Source organism: Lasioglossum baleicum, chromosome 11 (genome assembly GCF_051020765.1).
Source record: "Lasioglossum baleicum chromosome 11, iyLasBale1, whole genome shotgun sequence".
NCBI classification, from domain to species: Eukaryota; Metazoa; Arthropoda; class Insecta; order Hymenoptera; family Halictidae; genus Lasioglossum; species Lasioglossum baleicum.
This window is the reverse complement of record NC_134939.1, coordinates 12,673,595-12,693,654: the sequence shown is the minus strand read 5'-3', so window position 1 is coordinate 12,693,654 and position 20,060 is coordinate 12,673,595. Positions and strand designations below refer to the sequence as shown.

Genomic DNA, 20,060 nt, shown 5'->3' with positions numbered 1-20,060 from the left:
ATAAACATAAAGACATATGAAAGCAATCGTGTCTCGCATAGGTCTGTGGCTGATAGGTCAAAATGGCTGAATTTGAAATATGTTGTACCTTTTGGGTCACTGAACAAATGTATGTTATAAGCAAAGATATCACTTACGGATCAATGTGGTTACCATTATAAAAAAAAATTCATATTGTTCCCTTATAATGGTAACCGCATTGATCAGAAAGTGATATCTTTGCTCGTCTGACCTCAGGTTTTTGAAGGGTTGAAACAACGAAACTGTCCATGTTTTACATACATTTGTTCAGTGACCCTAAAGGTACAACATAGTTCAAATTCAGCCATTTTCGCCGAGGACCCATTTCACGTGGTTTAGTGCGGGGTCCTTTTTGAACCTGACAACCACAGATATGTAGACGTTGATGCTCGGGACCGAAATGTTTTCGCTGCAACGATCAGTTCACTCTTAGCAGAAAAGTCAGAATATGAAATCGAAAATGAATCCGACCTTAGTAGTGATACAAATAGTGATAGTGGCAATGACATAGATATTGAAAATCAAGCAATAGCCGATGACGTACCACAGTCTAAACAGGTGATTCTTCCGACAGCCATATTTGCGATTTACGGGCACATCTTCTGTCGGAAGGGTAGTAATCGCGTCGTTCCGATAAGGACGGAGAACGATCAATTATTCGTTGTGCACAATTAACGGAGTTCGGTGTGGAAAGAATGTGTTCCACGTCCGCGGCATTACGAGCAATAAAGCGTTTTAAGGGGTCGATAAAAGCGTCGCGTCGCGCTTGTGCCGCGATCACGAGGGTATCGTTCCCTGGCGCGGGTAATCGGTATCGTTTCACGGTCGCGAATAAATAAGTCACGGTGACGCCAGTCCATTACCTTCCTCAACGGGTCCGAATCGTTTCTTGCGTAGTAAAACCCCCCTTTCTCTCTCTTTCTTCCACTTTATTCCTCTCTCTCTCTCTGTCTCTCGCTCGGCATACATCCGGCACTCGGGTGTTTAGCGGGTATACGCGGGCCGGTACCCGGCGATTACACGATCGTTGAGTGATTTACGAGCTCGCCACAGCTCTCGGCAGTCCCTTAACCTGTATGTTTGCAGACCGCATTCCTGGGACGGTTCGTAATGCGGCGCGGTGAGCACGTGCTGCCGGGTCTCGTGCTGCTCGATTTGGCTGTCAAATGGGGGCCAGCAGAGGAGAGAGAAAGAGCAAAGCGAGCGAGCGAGAGGGACACGATTCTCCTCTTCGGTAAAGTAAGTATGCATTGCGCGTTTAAGCCGATGCTCCCTCGCTTTATCTCTTTCATCTTCTGGTCCCGTTCCGACGCCGCGCCGCGCCGCGCCGCTTCCCAAGGATTCTGTCGCTCCGACTCGCGTAAACGGGAACGCGGAATGTTATTCGCACTGGTCGAAATAATTAACGGGCCACGCAATCCTTGAACCGATCTCGCGAAATATTTCCTACTTCGTAGGATACTTTCAGAATTGCATATAGAGCTTCTGAATTTCTTCGGTCATCTTTGTAAGTTGAAAAACAAACGTATTGACATTCTCTAATACCATTAGATGATTGCATAAGTTCGTGCCCGATTTGAAAATAAGATTCAATGGTGAAGTTTTAAATAAGACAACTTTATTAATCAATTATATAGTCACCGTTCTTTTCTACAATTAGAAAAGAATGCAACTTATGCAATCATCCGATATATTATGTTCTCTAATATAATTCAATACATTCTTCTTTTCAAAATTCTTTTAATAGCTCGACTGTGTTTTAAAATGGACCGACTTGTTCTTCCTGTAAATGCATAAAATCTGGCGACGAGCGGACGTTTTTACTCCTTTTTTACCACAAGGAATTCTCTAGTTGATAAATTCAATTCGACATCTTGGTTTTCATAAAATGATAAAGATTTGCATAAAGATCCGAAGTCTAGAGACGAGTAGGTCATATTCTTCCGTAACTTCTTCGTCTCTCTGTTCAGCTTATTCTCCAGCTTTTTCATCCCTTTCGCTCGGAGTGTTCGGACCCGTCTAGCTTATCCAGCCGCGTTTCGTAAACATCTTCAGGTCGAGAGCTTTCTCTGAATCAGTGTATGTATGGAGAAGACGTTCGGATCTTTTCCGCGAACGGTGTTATTTCAGTGGATGCGAGCGAGTTCAGGTTCAAGGGCGGATCGAGACGGTCTCTCGCGAGAGATGGATGAGGGCTGTTGACGCTCGGCTAGTCGCTATACACCGCGCCGACTAGATTCGTTTTCACGGCGAACGACCCTGTTGGGTCTGCTAAACGGGCAAATATTTGGCTTGTCGGCATGGTAAATCTGTCGCCGCTGGTATTACGGAGATGTTGACTGCGGAAGTAAGGTTGTGTTTCGTTGCGACGCCGAAGCGGTTTTTAATCGATGCACTTCGAGATTTTTGGCTAGTGCTCCGCGGTAGCTAGATCACGGAGATTAGGTACAAGAATTTTGACTATTTCATAAAAGCTGTATCTGGATTCGTCAAATTTTCATTTTACCCATACAATATCAACCGTATGTGTTAGCACCGCACTTGAACATTTAGCAATGTGTTGAACGCGAAGACAAATGGTATAGAAATCGTAGAATTATAGTCTAGCAATTTCTAGTCGAGTACAAAGGGTTACCTGTTACGTATGGATATCAGTTCTGGTTTTCTTATAGGAAATTATGAACGATCGTCTTAAACACGCTAGCTGTAAAATGAGTCTGTGGGATCCAGTAGCAAGAATCGAGATCACTGGAGGATAAGGTAGAAGAAGCAAAGAAGAAGAATGTATTTAGAAGACGCTTTTGGGTTCGTAAGATATAGATATATACAGGGTGTGGCCAGACGGGTGGTACAACCGAGCAGGGGGTGATACTACATGTAAAAATAAGTCGAACAAAAGGAATAACATTTTTCGTTCGACGCTACGTTTTCGAGAAAATCGAGTTTAAATTCCACCAGATTAAGCCTTGTCCGAGAGCATTACGAAGATAAGTATCAGAGATCAATATCGAAATGACGAAAATCTCTTGGACCACCATAGACTTCCCCTTAACCTGCATCACGAGTCTACCCCCTTAACTCCCCCCCCTAATATATCTCCTAGTGTACGTTTAACTCTTTCATTACGGGCGTCCACTATAGTTGGCATCCACACCACGTCCTGTGTGTAAGTTTCTTCCATTTTTTCTAATCGATAGTGGAGTATTTGTACGGTACAAAACAGGAGCATAATATGCACCAGAACAAGGATTATAATAAACAATCTCTCTTGAACCGTTAGAAGAAATTGGAAAAGAGCGAGAAGAAACTACCGACGTGCAATGTGCACACTTTTCGGCGCGGTGCCCCGTTCAGTGGCGTTACTCCGGCGGAGCGGACTGCCGTAACGAAAGGGTTAATTGCGCACGGCAATCGCAGAGTGCCGTATAAATACGTCGCTATAACAAAGAAGAAGAAGAAGAAGAAGAAGAAAAAGAGAGATATCGAAGTAAGGAGTTGGAAAGATTCCGAATAGATGGGGAACATCTCGAGTTGAACAGAGAGAAGAAGCAGCAGAAGAAGACAGAGGAATCTGTGGGCTCCAGCAGCAAGTGTAGAGGCCGCGCGAGGCTAAGGTAGAAGGAGACAGGGAGATCGTGGAGAGCGAGGGGGTGGAGAGACGGCGAAAGGCGCAGTTAGACGCGGAACAGAACTGGAACGGAGCGGAGCGGAAATGTTATCATAAGCGTAGCGCGAACTTGACCCACTCGACGGAGTGGGCTCCTACAACCACGAACGCCGTTGCCACGACCACCACCACGATGATATGAAGTTACGGGCCGCTCGTGCGAACCCGTAACACGATAACAGCTGTTGCATACCTCTCGATCCGCGGGACAGCAAAAGTTTCGACGATCGCGTGCCTCGCGCGCACACATTCCACGCTTTTACTCTCCCTCTCGTCTCGTATGCTGTCTCTCTTGCTCTCTCTCTCTCTCTCATTCTCCGTCCAAGCTCTCCTCGGCCTCTCTCTCCACAGGTCCTTTTTTCCCCTAACACCGTCTGCCCCACCCTTCGGCCAACGCGCGTTTTCGCCACCCTTTTTTCACCTGCCGGCGCACACTGCACACCGGGCCGATATCTCGCGAGATCGCGTGCCCAGCATCATCCGCGTATTCCGTCCACGTCCGTCACACGAGCGATCGCACGTGCTACGAACGGCCATCGAGCACTGCCCGATGGGAAAAAGTTGTTCTTTGGAAACCCTGTATACTGGCCCGACACACCTACCGAACGACAGCGACAGCGACAGCTCGCAAAAACGACAGAGAGACGGTTTTATGGCTGCACCGCGCGAGAGGAGATGTAAGCTGTGTTACTCGCGCGCGCAGGCCATCGCAAAAAGTTTTGCATCGGATGCAACGGACGAGGAACGTTCACGTTATAGTTGTACCGTATGTGTTGGGAATGTTGTAATTGCGCTGGGACGTAACTATATGTTTCTGATAGGAGAAATTGCACGGGGCGTTGTTTTTCCGCTGTTTATCAGGCCGGTTGTTCTCGAGAGCTGTTTGCTTTTTTGCCGAGGCCTCCGCGGAGATGTAAATAAATTAGGCGACACCTCTTTTTCCAGCAGAAATTATGTGGGATGCAATCCCCACCCTAAGTTTGCCGTTGTATATTGATTTTAGAGTATATACATATTCGTGCTCAGACCAATAACCACAGTAATCGAAGCTATTCTCCGCAAAAAATATTTACGCAGAGATTTGTTTGTGCGGAATAGGCAAACAGAGCAGGACCGACACTGGAGAACGTGTCCACGCGTTTCTTCTTTACACTATCACGCTGTTTCGTAATGTGTAAATCGTTCCTTCATCTCAATTTTCAAAAATCTACGATCAAAATCGCTCCATCAAAAACCTTCAAACAACAAACATCGTCGAGCCCCTAATTACCCACTTTTACCCATTAAAATTACGAAACGCATCTCATCGTCCAAGAAACCAACTCTAAACCCACATAACATTGCCCTTAATTACCCCCAACATTGCCGCGAACATCAGCCTTAATTAATTATCGTGTAACACGCGCGGTAACCTCTCTAATTATCCCCCGAAGTACAATAATAAAAAAAAAAGAGATTGACACTCCCACGTAACATCCGCATGAAAACCATGGTGTCTGGTTCGTAAATCGACACGATTACGCTTCGACCTTCGATCGCTTTATCTCGTCCGCGGAGAGAAAAAAGCACTCGAGTATTCTGCATGGATCGCTCGATGGTTTTTCGCCGATCGAAAGCGGTGTTGGTCGGGCCGTGTCTGCGTGACTCTGTGCTCCCCGGAGGGAAACCGGCGGAATTGAGATCTTTCAGCTGGTAAAAAAGTAAAAGTGAAACGGTCCGATCCCTGGGAGGTCTGCGGAGAACATCCGAGGGGAACGAGGTAGGAGGGACGTCTGACCGTGCAAAAACGCGTGCACCGGGAGGAGAGGGACGAAGACCGATATCTCAATAAGACATCGATCGCTCATTAGTAACACAAGAACGGCCCTTCGCGCTCCTTTTACTCTCTATCGCACAGGAACGAGTGGCGCGCGCCGTCTCTTTATCGTGCAGCCACGCTTCATCGACTTGCATCTTCTCTTTCTCGGTGAGTCTGTTCAGCCCCCCCATCCGTCTTGTTCTTTCTACGCGACGCCGATAAACTTGACCCAGTGAAAAACGGAACGACCACGGGACCGAGCGTTTCTTTACCCACGCGACGAGACGCTGCGGTTCTTCCACGGCTTCGCGTGCCCGCGAACTAAATCACGTGCGTCCTTCGATGCATTCGCATCGACTGTCGACACACGTCGCGCGCACTGGGAAAAACTTGGGGAGACCTGCCGGAGGAGGTCGAACGCGGTTTGATACTGTCTGACGCTTTCAGAACATTTTCGAAGGACCCCGGTTTACACCCCGGTTTGATCCTTCGTGTTATTTCTTCGAATGTACAGGGTGATGGTATGAGAGATATGGTAAAAATATAATATACAGCCTGTCCCACAAGAGCGTGTCGGCGATGGGTCCCATGGAAACCACCGACATTTTGCCCGACACAGTTTTCACCGACAATATTTCACCGACTCCAGATTCGACCGACAACGCCTTCAACCGAAAACGATTTTGACCGACAACGAATTTGATTCACTATGACTTGAGACGACCACAGTATTATTATCATATGTCTTATTATATGTATTATCATACTGTGGTCGTCTCAAGTAGTTGTGGATTAAATTCGTTTTCGGTTAAAGGCGTTGTCGGTGAAAACCGTGTCGGTGCTTTCCATTGGACCCGTCGGCGATATCCTCGAAACCTGTCACCCATTGAGAGGGAGATAAGGATAATGTAAACAAACGCAGATGTCTTTAATACGCCTTGGCTGAATATTTGTTCCTGACAGTGAGAAGAACAGAGCTTTCCGAGATGAGTTGCAGCGTACGCGAAACCGACACTATGGTAGCAAATGGAAAGCGAAAAGGCCATCACCGTACTACCTTGGCCATCCCAATCCCCTGATGCGAACCCAATAAAAAATGTGTATCCATAATGAAGGGCAAGCTGAGAAACATATTACTAAAATAAGAACTCTTGTTCACCATACTCGGAAGATATGGAGAAATTAGTCGAAAATATGCCGAGACGGTGTCAAGCTATACTTGCTAATGGAGTAGATTGGACCCCTTGCTAAGAGCGTATTAATGTTTGATGTGTAGATTCGACTCTTACAAAGTTTTTTTTACAAATACATGAATATTTACAGAAATATCGTCGACACGCTCTTGTGGGACAGACTGCACAGAGGATTCTGCATAAAATTACAAGTCGAAATAGGTACACACAGAACCGCGGTAGAAGCAGCGCTATGAATAAAATAAAATTCGCAGAGGATCGATCCTCTATCAAAACGTCCCTAAATTCTTCGATCCAGTTCCTCTTGGACCGTCCCTCTTTAATCTTCTCCCTCGGCGTTCAAGCGGCAGCAGCAGCCGGCTCGAATGTAGGTGAACTTGCCAGGTTCGAGGTAAACTGCAGCCGAGCGACGCGACGCGACGCTCCGGCTCCGCGTATCGGTGTGTATGCTTTATGTGCACTTCCGTGCACGCGACAGCACGTCTGCTCTCTCACCCTTCGTTGCGTGGTTCGGTGTACTATCCCTCTCTCTCTCCCTCTCTCTCTCTCTCTCTGTCTGTCTCTGTTATATACGCACACCAGGATCCGGAGGAGAGAGAGAGCACGTGCACACACGCTGACACGTTTGCACGGTTCGTTAGCGGATACCTCGTGCTCCAGATTTGCGGCACGACACCCGCCGAGGAGACGGAAAGAGAAAGTTCTGACCGGGGACAACACGCGGACACATACGGCGAACCACCATCTACTCCGCCTGAGGAGATAAAAAGGGTGAAGGGCTTATCACGATGTCCCGGCGAACGAGGAATCCGGTCCGCTTATCGGTCGACCTGCTTGTAAACATCGACGAGATGTCGTCATTCTTTCCTGTCGAACCTCGCCTCGTTTCCTCCGCTTCCTGGAGGGAGCTGCATCCTTGTCGCACCAGGACGTACCATTTTTTTATTCTCTGTGTGCAGATCTTCTCTGGCTTGAAATGCACCGTTATAATTTCAATAATTGCAAAATAAAAAATCCGGAACCGGTCATGCTGATCGGCGATGTTTAATGCAAAACGAGAAGCTGTAGTTGCATTTTTATTTTGGAGTCCGGCAGACTGATACGAAATGTTTGTCCACGCCGATTTCGATGCAGCTTTGTAAAGGCAAGTCTCCATTTCGCAACAGGCTCTGAGAACCCGATTCGCGATTTTTCGTGACGATTTTATTGCGCGTTCAATGGAAAGTGTAGAGCGTATAAGAGAGAGAGAGAGAAAGGTTGCGCGAGATGAATGAGCACGACGATAGAGCGAGCGAGAGCGAATTCAGCGAGAGTAGGAGGACAAGAGGGGAATTTAAACCGGCGTTCGAAACTTTACAAACCCCTTATAGCGACCTCGCCTACCTGTTATCTCGATCGGGCATCGATCGGTGGTTACTAACGAAAGAACGACTTGGCCTTCTTCCGTTTCGCTTCGTCCTCTTTCATTCCGCATCATCCTCCGCCTCTTTATCCGACGTTCTGGCCGCTCTCAGGCCTCTCGGCCTCTTTCCGTCTTACCACCGGTTTGAACTTGACCCACTGAACCAACCGGAGAGCCCCGGAGAGGACGGCTGGAATATTTCAGTTCCCTCGCTCCGTCGAGTGCCACTGATCCCACCCCCGCCTGCCCTAAGTCCTACGATGATGCGCCTCCGACCTATCTTCTCTCCACTCTCTTGTTGTATTTACCATTTGTCGGAGATGCTCCGACGAGCGCCGACTGGAAAAATGTCTACAGGGTCGAGTAGCTCCCGGAACGATGTAAAGCGATGGCAAATGGTTTCTTCTTGAAATACTATGTGTACGCTCGAGTGTCTTGATCGAGGTTTGACGAGCGAGCGCCCTTTTCTAGGACCATTTTCTGCGGAATCAAGATGTCTGTCGTCCTTTTCACAGGTTTCAGCAGGCGTGCTAGTTCAGTGAAGTTAAATGTCAAGGATCATTGAAGCATTCTGTTTGGATTTTCGAATTTAGGGTCTGGGAATTGAAGAAAGCAGCGTTGAGAAAATTACTATAATTTTTGTGGTCGATACGAGCATCGAATAAAGTGGCCAAAAAAGTGCATCGAGGCGATTGCTATTATTCCAACATTGTATCCATCGCGAAACAGGAAGAAATAAATCTAAAAGACACAATAAAATTGTTTGAAATATGACGCGCTCGTGAAAGTCCATTTCGAAAGTCCGTCAGCTTCGCGCGCGTTACCATTTACCGGAAGTAGAAACGGCAAGTCATGATCAGACGCGTCAGCCAATTTCCATTCTACACAGCGCTCGTACTCGACGTATCTTCAAACTCAATTTTCTATTCTACATTTTGTACTATTCTACACTTCCGTTTCATTCTATTCCGTTCTGTATTTTCGATTTATTTTTCCACGTACCATCGCGCACCATCAAATCGTGGTTTCAGTCGACTTCGAGATTTTTTTGTCACGAAACTGTCGATCGTTTAATTCTTTTTATTTCGCGTACGCTTTTGTCGATGTTTCAACTGTGTCTACGGATTGTTTCGAGGGAGGAGAAGTCAAATTTGGTAACTCCCACGATTTTACAAACGAACAGTTCATGTATTGTTGGGGAATACGAATTCGTAGATCACTGAAACTCTCTCATTTTCATTAAGCAGAAGCGGCAGGTCGTATCAGCCACGCCAGTCCACTTCACGAATCTTCACCCTCAATTCTCCCGAACGCAAATCCTGAGGCACACGAAAACCCGGTTCCACGTTTTCACCACATTTCATCAGATCGGAGCCACCCGGTGCATCAGCGTACAGCGAGCACATCAGCCTAGACCAAAATTGAAGCGGACCACCAATCCGCCAGCTCATCAACATTTTCCATTTCCGGTGGAAGCTCTGGAGCAGAGGTCATAATTTTGTGGGGCACGAATCCTGTCAGTTTTCTCTTCCCGTTCATTCCTCCCGGTTGCACCCGTCCTTCTTCCAAGTTCGCCCGGTATCAACGATGTTTGCGGCCGTAAACAAAGGGAAACAGAGGGTCGCGATGCGCCGGAGAGAGACGGCGAAAAGTACCGCGGAGAATCGGAGGGATGGCACGTGGAGGTCGGTGAACGTTGGGATGAGGATGGAAGGTAGGAGAAGGTAGGGAAAAAGGGTACTCGTGTCGAGGGAGGTGGGGAGGGAGGGGGAGTGGAGAGAGAGAGAGAGAAGGGGATGTTGGGAAGCGACTCGAGATGCTCGGTGGATATCCGTGGTTCTTGGTGGTCGTGATTGCGCTGGTCGTAGTGGCATTACCGCAAGAGGACGTTAACAGAGAAAGATGCCCTCGGAATCTCCGGCCCACGAGATGGAAAGAGGAGAAGAGAAAGAGAGAGGAGAGGAGATCGGCCGCCATAACGGCGATGCGGTGGCTAGACCGAGAGCCAACGAGGAAGAGAGAAAATAAAGGCACGTCAATGGGCGAATACGAGAGAGGGTCCAACGTGAATGTGTGAATGAAGAAAGAGGAGGCGGAGATGAATGGGTGCATCTTAGGAGCGGCACCAGTCAGCTGATACCAGCCACCCTAACTTCCTCTCTCTCGCTCTCTCTCTCCCTCTCTCTTTTAGGGAATCCCGGACACGCTAGCCGAGAAGTCTTGAATTACAAATTAACTGCTCCCCGTTCGCTCCCGGTCTATATGTACGCGTGTCAGGGCGAATGTTGTGGTGCTAACGGGGATGCGATCACCGGGACACAATTCGTTCCGTTGCACCCCTAATTACCATTTCACTCGCACCTTCGGTGCAATGGGTCAGTGTTACGACCGGGGAGTAATGGAGTACTGATTGATGGCATTAGGCGCGGCGATCTTTCACGCGTTTGGCTGCTACTCGGATGAAATTGCATTATGGAGCGGGTCCATCGGTCATGTTTGTTAGGGTAGGATCTTCTAGTTTCAATTCGGCACTGATTAGGTCGGTGATATTGTTCTTCGATAGACTATATGCGGCTTTATACCTCAGTTCAATCTTTTTTTCACAAAGTCTTTTTGAAGTTTCAAGGCACTTGTAATGATGATATGATCCGAGTTGGCTACAGCAGACTCGAGATGATACATTCTCTTTCTTTCACTCATCTACAGTCGTTACAAACCCATTTATACCTCAGGATGAAACTAAAAAACTAGTTCTAGCAAACCCAAGATAAAATGGTTTCTTTCTTTTACTCATTTATAATCTTTACAAATCGTTCGGACGTAAGAAACTTCAAAAATCGAATATACAATGATGAAACGAGGTCTCGGTCTGCTGTAGCAAGCCTGAGACGAATGCTGTCTTTCTTTCACTCGTTTAAGTCGTTATAAGGCCATTTGCACCTGAGAATCTCAGAAATTCAAAGACATTGCTAGAAGTGGTATGATCTGGGTAAGCACTTGCAGACTCGACATCAAATGGACTCTTTCTTCCACAATCCTGACAATCCATTGGCTCCTAAGAAAATCAGACATCTGAACACACTGGTACACACAACACAACCAAAATATCTTTGTGCCCTACTTCCTCAAGGACTCCCATGGCTGTGAACAGCTAATTGGCATATCGAGTCAAAGTCTGAACCAATCCTCGCATAATCGGCCGCGCTCGATGCCGATCAAAGCATCTCTCAATCCCGAAGTTCTGTGACAGGCAAGGTACGAGATGTGTGTGCGAGTGAACACACACCGCTATCGACGGAGTATCCTCCGTAAAACGATCACGCCTCGTGACGTCGAGCGATCGTAGCGGCCGCCTTTAAACAAGGCCATTGACCCGGGCGTAGGACTACGCGCGGAAAGGTCGTAGTAGCAGGCAGACGATCCGTTCCATTCACGAACGCCGTAAGAGAGGCATTATCTCCCTACGACCCTGAAATTCCCGGTGCTCTCTCTCTCTCTTAGCTTCCTCTCCGTTCCGTGCACACAGATACACACGTATACATGCAACCCTCTAACAACCCCCTACCGTTTTACTCGGCGCCGGCTGCTACACCGTCTGCTATGCTCTCGCTACCTTACACTTTATTGCCTCTACCAGGCGCGTTTCTTTGCGCCGAAGCGTTAATAGCTCTCCCGCGAATCTGACCCGACCGACAAACCGCGTCGCAAAACACCACTACAAAGATACCAACAGCAACACATCGAACGCGCAACACACTCCCTCTACACGACGTCATTAATTGTAAGAGCTAACTGAGCTGACTGCCGGGACTTCATTAACGAGTTCAGCACTCGTGCAATTGCCGCTTGCGGTCTGGCCACGCTGCCGTATCGACAAGGGAGCCTGTCCTCTTCCTTTTTCTGATGCTCCGGGAATTAGCGTTCCGCTGGAAAGAGATGCCAGAGGGATTATAGCGAGCGTAACAGGTGCTGGGTGCTTTGGAATGGTGCGTGGTGATGTGGGGTGAGGGGAAGTCTGTGGTGGTCCAAGGAATTTTGATACTTATCAAGCAATGCTTTATTTTGCGAATGATTGCATTATCCGGCAGCATGTAGCTGTCGCAGCTTTATGAAAATAGCTATGTAAAAATAGGACTTTTGAGGGCGATCGCGGACTAGATTGATCTTTTATCTAGCACTTTTGACTATTTAAGAGCTCATCTTTGCATTATCGAGAAAGGAGAAGGCGCAACGAGGACCCTCTTGTCCTGGAAAAACGAGTCCACACCCTTAACGGTTCGGCTAATTTATAAACACATAGATTTTCAACGTTTGAAGCGCCCGAAATACCGCAAGTCCGTATGCCGAACTTCCCGTTTCGCTTGCTCGCGACGATACTCGAGGCTTTGACGGTGTTGTAGGAGTAACACCGACTATTTGAGATAAGTTCGACTCTTCGGAAGTTAACACACACTTTAATATATATTTAAAAACATAACAAGTTACAGTAAAAGGTGAGGTTCGAGGTAAAGGTGCAGTTGCTTTCGGTTCGAGCGATTTTCGTGATCTGCTTTTCGGTGTCGCGTCGTGTATAAGGTCGGCTCGACATCTTCCCTTATTTGTTATCTTAAAATGGATGGGGATGACAAAGTGATTTCTAATGGTGAGTGGGTGGTGCATTTTGGTCGTAGCAGTTAGGCTATTGAATAAATTGGGTGCGAATGATATGGGAAAACGATACGGACACTAAAGTATTTGCTTATACAAGAAGATTGCCCTGTCAATGGTTCGCTTACGAGACGGACTCGAAATGGTGTCCGGTGACACCTAAAATTCTGGGACCGTCGCGTCGCGTCGAGTGTTTCGAGCTATTGCAGCGGACCGTGTCTAAATAAATACATATATCTCACGTTCGGTCTGCTTGAGACCGAACAACGTGCTTCGATGATTTTAGGCACGACACCTTTCTTGTTGGAATATTAGGTGCAGAGATCCAAATGCATCATTAATTTGAACTGCATTTCAGTTCATTTCAGAACAATTATCGATCTCGGACATTTCATACGTAACAACCTAATAGCTCCAAGGTCAAAGTGTCGAATTCTCCGGCACAGAGGGGGCGGCAGTGAACGGTGTAGCTCGACGCCGGTTTTCCCCGGTCCGATCATAAAAATTGCACTCGGGGTCCGGTGCATACTGGCGGCGCGGCGGCTGCAGCTCTCTCGAGGAACAAAACAAGAGAACCGTAGCCGAGTGAATGAGCCTCCTCTCACCCGGAGCGTCGCGTCGGCTTTCTCGAGCCCGTCTAAATCCCTTCCTGAATGCGCGGCAACCCAGTTTATCGGCCGTAGGCGCCCGGCGCTTCTGTATGCCGGCGTGCGAACCGTGAATGGCTTCCGTGAACCTGAACCCGACCGACAAACCGCCATGCCACACCGCCGCCAATGTCAACGGGATACGCCGCCGTTAACCAGTGTCAACACGCGAGCGTCGTCACCCGGCATCGACGAATCCGCATAACCCGTCCTCGTCGTCGTCGTGCTCAATATGCCCAGACGTCCCTGGATTTGTTTAGCTTATACGGTCTCTCTCTCCCGAGCTCCCTTTCGCCCCCTACAACGCGGGCTTAGGGTGTGTCTACACTTGACTGTGTGACACCTGATTGCTGGTGGTTCAGGTAATACCGCGCAGCTGCGAGATCTTGCACCTGTTGGAAACCGATGGACCTGGGTGATCGCTGATGGTTCAAGTCTTTGTTGCGACTATGGTTGGAGGAATTGTGAGTTCTCGTTGGTGATGATTAGGCTGCGGATTTTCATGCAAAGTAAGGCCCGCTATACACATCCGTTTTTCTAACGTGCGACCATGATGCGGTACCGGAATTGCAGTCTGAAATACTATGGATTCAATTAGGCACTGCACATTTGTTTGAAACGTAATCATCGCATATCAGTCGATGTACACGTCCAAGCGCGAAGTACGGGCGTGGATTCGACCCGATCATTGAACCATGCGAGAAATGTGGAAAACGGGACTACATGGCTCAGCTTGATTGGGACAAAGTTAGTAGAGGGGCGTTTTATCAGCCGTCCCGGGAGAGGATTGATTGTTAGTGGGTAGTGGGGGAACTGACCACCTGTTCCCCTTAGTCCCACACTACCCCCTTCAGGGTGTGCATAAACGCATTTTTTTAAATTCTTTCGTAACAAAAAGAAAAATAATCGATGTACACGTCCGTATTCTGCCGCACGATCGACGCACGTTTGAAAAACGGATGTGTGTAGCGGGCCTTAAGAGGGTAGACTCGTTTCTAGCATTGTAAGGTTGCGGGATGCGCCTTCTCATTTTTCGATAATAGAATGATGGGGTTATTCAGTAGTCAAAAGTGCTAGATAAAAGATCAATCTATGTAGACCGCGCTAGCCCTCAAAAGTCTTATTTTTGCGTTCATTAGGCGTAATTTGCATTACTAGGCAGCGTGTAGCTGTCGCAGCTTTATGAAAATAGTTACATGCGCAGCTTTATGCTTCCGACTAATGCAAATTACCCCTCGTAAACGTAAAAATACTAAGAAACCCCATCATTGCATTACCGAGAAATGGAACGGCTCATCACGCACCCTTGCAATCCTGGAAAAACGAGTCTACCCGCTGAAAGTTGTCGGAAATTTTGATATTCTTGGTAAATAATTCTATCTCTGTTCCACAATAGCAACCGAAAGCGAGCATGTTCCAGATTTCAGTGTAAAAGAAACCCTGAGGTTGCGGTGATCGAGAGTCGCACTCGAGATGAAAACCCGTGAAAATGACGCGAACGTTCCCGTCAGCGGAATTATGGCATCGAGCGGATCCCTCCGGAGGCCCGGTTTAAAGTGTGCTCGCAACTTAATACATACTTGCACGCCGCTCCTACTCCGATAAAGTGGCTAAAGGCTTCTGTTTAATGCACGAGCGGTTGGGCGCGTGCCAGTTCTTTCTACGGGTGCGCGACAAAGAGGATCACCGAGTCAAGATGCGAAAGACGGCGATGCAACGGGGCGACAGAGAGAAAGAAAGGGAAAGAAAAGATTCCGAGAGGTAAAGAGAGGAAGAGGATAGGGCTCGAGACACGTATCTAACGACTAGACCTGTTTTCTTTGACGCGCAATCTGTCACGCTTGATTACGATCGTAAATCCTGTGCTCTCATTACAAGCCGCTCAGCTCGACGACGAGCATACACCGCAAGCATCATTGCGAAAGAATATCTTTCTGGCCAGGGCTCGCAGTCGTTCGCGACCGATATTTATTCTAAGATCCTCGGCTGACGCTCTGGCCAACCTGCTGATCGTTCCGGGATAGATGAATTTGACTAATCGGCAACGTCCGGTGAACTTTTCCTCGCTCACATTTGTTTTATTCTGTTCTGGCGCTTGTGCATCGAAGAACCGCCTGTACCAGATCAAAAATTGTTCCTTTCAATGATGATCAGGTAAATAATTTCATCAAGTACCACGAATCGTGACCAGTAGACATTACTCCGTTATTAGAAGTTCGATCGAAAATGTTTTTATCAGGTATAGCATGGTTTCAAGAGAGCTTCTCGTGGTTATAGCAAATTTTTCGTCAACTCTTCTTTTTCATGATTCTTCAAGGTCACCTTCAATTTTTTGCAAATACACCTATAATTTTTTTACGCGTATTTGTTAGAGGATTTCAACGCGAATTCGGTAAGTATCATAACATTAAAAAAATGCAAAATAATTGCTTCTTTTATTTTCCTTCTCAAAAAATTTGCTATAATCACGAGAAATATAACAAACATTTTCGATTTCACATTCAAGTTACATAATTTTTTGAACGAGCCGAGCCCACAAGAATCGCCTAGCGCACAGAGCTGACCCGTACCGCCTTAAAGCGGGCGCTACAGACTAGCCTCGGCTTCAAAGGGCCTATAAACATCAGCATCAATTACCACGGGTGCAAGGAAAGCTCGGGAGAAAGTGGTCGAGCGTGAAAGGTTTCAAAGGCGTCGTAAAAAGAGATCGAAAGAGAGAGAGAGAGAGAGAGAGAGAGAGAGAGAGAGAGAGAGAGAAGAAGAGAGCGCGCGTTTAAGTGAAAAAGAGTCGGCGAAACGGGATCTCATATTTACGTGGTATGCTCATCAGCAGCGAAAGACCACGTGTTAGCGCGGCACGCGCCGCAGTTAATAGCCCTGTTCCCGGTTCCGGGGTTGCCTGAGGTTAGTTGACGTTTACATAAATAGTCTGGGGCCGAGTTCTGTTGTAAAAGAGAAGTTCGGAGATGGCGAGGAACAGGCGGGATGAGAGAGCGAGCGAGAGAGTGCCACGCATACACAATCGCCCGGGAATCCCATTCGAGTAACAAAGAGAACTCGGCGAGTTGGTCGTTGAAGAGGGATGGAAAGAGGCTGGGTCGCAACCGTGGCGGCAGTTGGTGACAGGTTATTAGTCTGCCGTAAGTCTGCCTGCGGAGAATGAGAATAATAGCTTAGGTGTGACATTGCCCCAGTGCTAGAGACTCGTGCCAGGCATTCTCCGTCTTTGTCCGATCCTCTTTGCTGGCCGAGTCCGTCCGCCTCTGTCCCGTCTACTCTAGCTCTTCCGTGTCTCTGTCCTCCTCTTTTGCACATCGCGCCGTCTTCGTTCGTGTTCTGGTTAACGCCGGGAACCCGGCATTATTGTCGTAATCTAGGTCTAGGCAGCGACGCCTGCCCTCAGCAGGTGTCATGTGTCCATTGTTCCTCAATGAAATCTTGGACCCTCGGTCACGCCACCGATCCCGCACGCGGTTCTTCAACACAGGCGCCATCCCAACCGCAGGACTAAACCTTTACAGCGAGGATTCACAGAGAATTCTTCTTCCACTTGACTCATACAGTCTTTGTGGTACTGGTGTGGTTACGGTGCTCCGAATCCTGAACGCTTTCGTGAGACTGTCGCCACCAGTTTGGTTCCTTACTACATTTCGGTTCCAAAATAATCCGCGACATGTTCAACACGATCGCTAGCACCGTCACGTACGCGTGACGTTCGCGATCTCGCAATTTACTTAAAAATAGTCAGACTAATTTTATACACTTTGCTATTTAAAGTTTCGGTGCGCAGTATACTATTCGGACTCCGCGACTTCCTTGAAATGTTTTAATATCTCGACTCTCGCGTATACTGCTAATAAAACAAGAGAATTGATCGAAGTTTCCAAAGAGCTGCGAGAAAATTGAACGAAAAGATGAATAAAAATGGTCTTGAGCCGCCCGTCAACGACGAGGGTCGAAAAAGTCGAGACTAGGATAGCGTGTATGAAAGAACCAGGATCGATTCCGGTGTCGAGCAGTTAAACACAAATTTCGTAGAACAAAAGCTCGGCGCGGCGGTGACTTTGTAGAGAGAGAGAGAGAGAGAGAGAGAGAGAGAGAGAATGTGTGTGCGATCGGGGTGCTCCGGGGCTACGGATCGCAACAATAAATCAGAACTCGGATCATCGGACAGTAGCAGTGCCAGACAGACTGGTGCCGGCGGGAGCGAGCCCGTAATCTTGCTAGCGCCCATTCATCCATTCGGGCCATTCAGTCATCAATTCAGTCGGCAAGTTCACGCTCGAAATCCCTCTAACATATTACGCCGGCCAAAAAGAAGACAGGTGACGGTCGTGCGAGTTATAACGGCATCGGCCCGGTTAAAAGTGAACTGACCTCGGACAACCCTGAAGCGAGAACAAGCTATTAACGTGGCGTGTGCCATTCATTCTTGCCCGGGTCCCTCGGCAACCTCCCTTTTTGTCCCTCTCTGTCAGTCTGCTACCTCTCTCTCCTTTCCACGTTTGCCCTGTTACAGACACGCGCCTACACACACGTTTCTACAGGGTGAACAACATCGCTTGATCGCTTAAAATATCTCTCTTCGCTTCCCCGCCGAAAATTAGTTTAATCCTCATCCTGTTCCTCGTTCAGCTCCTCTCAAGGGGGTAGACTCAAGATCAATCTACGCCGCGATCGCCCTCAAAAGCCCTATTTCTAACGTTTACGAGGCGTAGTTTGCATTATTCTGTAGCTATTATTATTTTGTAGCTGTCGCAACTTCATGAGAATAGCTGCTGTGTAATGTGAATTGTGAATAATGCAAATTACGCGTCGTAAACGTAAAAATAGGACTTCTGAGGGCGATTGCGACCTTGATTAATCTTTTATCTAGCCTTTTGACTACTGACAAACCCCATCTTTGCATAATTGAGAATTGAGAAGACGCATCCCGCACCCTTACAATCCTGAAAACAAGGGTCTATCCTCTTAACCCTCGTGTCTAATGACCTGGTACCTGGGCACCCACTTTCAATTTCTTTTTCAAACTTCTTTAATTAAAGGAAGCTTCGAGCTTCAAATCTACAGTAGATTCGGTCTTGAACAAATTTTCCAACGTTTTTATAGACATTTTTATATCATGTGAAAACATCCAGCCAACAATTTTGCCAAATGGAATATTTAGTGTCCTAATGATTTTTGGAGCAACTGGAAATACTTTTGACTATATGAAAAATTTGCGAACACCAAAATTAATGATCCAAAAAAGCAAACAAAAGCATCCCGCGTAGAAATAAATATATTCTAGAAAATATATTATTAAATATAGTGAATATATTTCACTGGTGTTCCGCGGAAAACCGGTTAAGAACCAGTGATCTAGAGTCAGTAATTCTGTTCGGACAAGTATTCTCAAAGTATTTTCCGTGGACCAATTGCATGGGACACGCTGTAGAGCCGCGGGAACAGAGAAAACGAGGTGTATCGCGCGCGAGCGGTTGATGGCCTAATAGTACATAGTTGGAATCCATTCATAACCCGGGCAAATGGGAAGACCGAGGGGACGGGAGCCTTTTGTGAAAACGACCTCGACCTTGTGTGTGTGTGTATCGTCCGGGTGGTATGTTCGCCGATACGAGGGAATCGAGCCTCTGATAAGCGTCGAACGAGAGAGCCGGGGAAATGTGTAAAGAGAAAACGTCGAGCGCAAGAAAGGGAAAAAGTTGAATGAAACGAGAGAGCTCCCGCAAGAAAAAAGAGACGAGCGATCATGGGGGGGAGAGAAAGGGGAAGAGAGAAGGTAGACGAGAAGAGGAGGAGGAGAAAACGGGCTGTGTGTGTCCACATAGCGTGGGAGAATCTGTGTAATTCACCATGTGCTCGACCACCCCCGATTGAACCGGTGTCACGGCTGGCTGATCGTCTATAATACCTCGACAATCGCTTTGCACGCTCGTCCGGGTCCATATTTTTGCCGCGACGCGTGCTTACCTCGTGAGAGCCGCGAAAAAATGTTGCGAATCGTTTTTCACGAGTATTTCGCGTTTGCGGATCAAGCGCGACACTCTTGAGGCGGGATCGAGAGCATTCGCGAACATTCGAACGTGTTCGAAGGGACTGGAAAATTTGCTGTACTGACGTTTTGTATATTTTCATTGGACATCCGCTTTTGTAAGATCGTCGCACAAAATGAAAATAGTCGTACATGCAACGAGTGTTCTCCGTGGAACGTCGAACTTGTGAAGTTGAAATGGCTTCGAGAGTGCAGAGCCTTCAAATTATTAGAAAAATTAATAAAATCCACACTCTAGTCTTCCGCCTAAAAACTTCCAAGATGTGACCGTGAAAAGAAACAAAAAATGAAAATCCACTCTCAGATCCTCGACATCGCAAACCCGAGAGCAGCAACATTTGCACCGAAAAGGATCGGTAGAAAGTATGCTGCATGGTTCAGTGTGTCCGCGTGTAATCTCACGCACGTTACGCACGCTAATTGCACACGCGAGTGTTGGTTCCCGATCGCTGATGCCGATCGGTTTATGTCCGAGGCTCCTGCACGTGCTCGGTCCCTTTCTCGCTATCTTATCGTGGTACAACAATGTCGGTGTCGTGGTTGTTCAGCCTTCGTCCGTCTCTCTCTATGTTGGAGTTCTTTATCCCGGGGCCGCTTACGACGTTCAACCACTATCAAAGGGAAGAGGAC

General features: G+C 47.5%; 1 protein-coding gene across 18 annotated transcripts in view; it reads right to left on the bottom strand.

Moving 5' to 3' along the window:
- The window catches only part of LOC143213706 (uncharacterized), a 235,578-nt gene that overhangs the window by 135,460 nt on the left and 80,058 nt on the right, over positions 1–20,060 (bottom strand). Inside the window, exon 1 of one of the 18 annotated variants that reach the window (XM_076433808.1) lies at positions 3,882–6,199. The exons of the other annotated variants lie outside the window; for them this stretch is intronic. The gene's annotated coding sequence lies outside the window, so the exon portion shown is untranslated. Of the gene's footprint in view, positions 1–3,881; positions 6,200–20,060 lie in introns of those variants that run through there. 18 annotated transcript variants of the gene reach the window in all.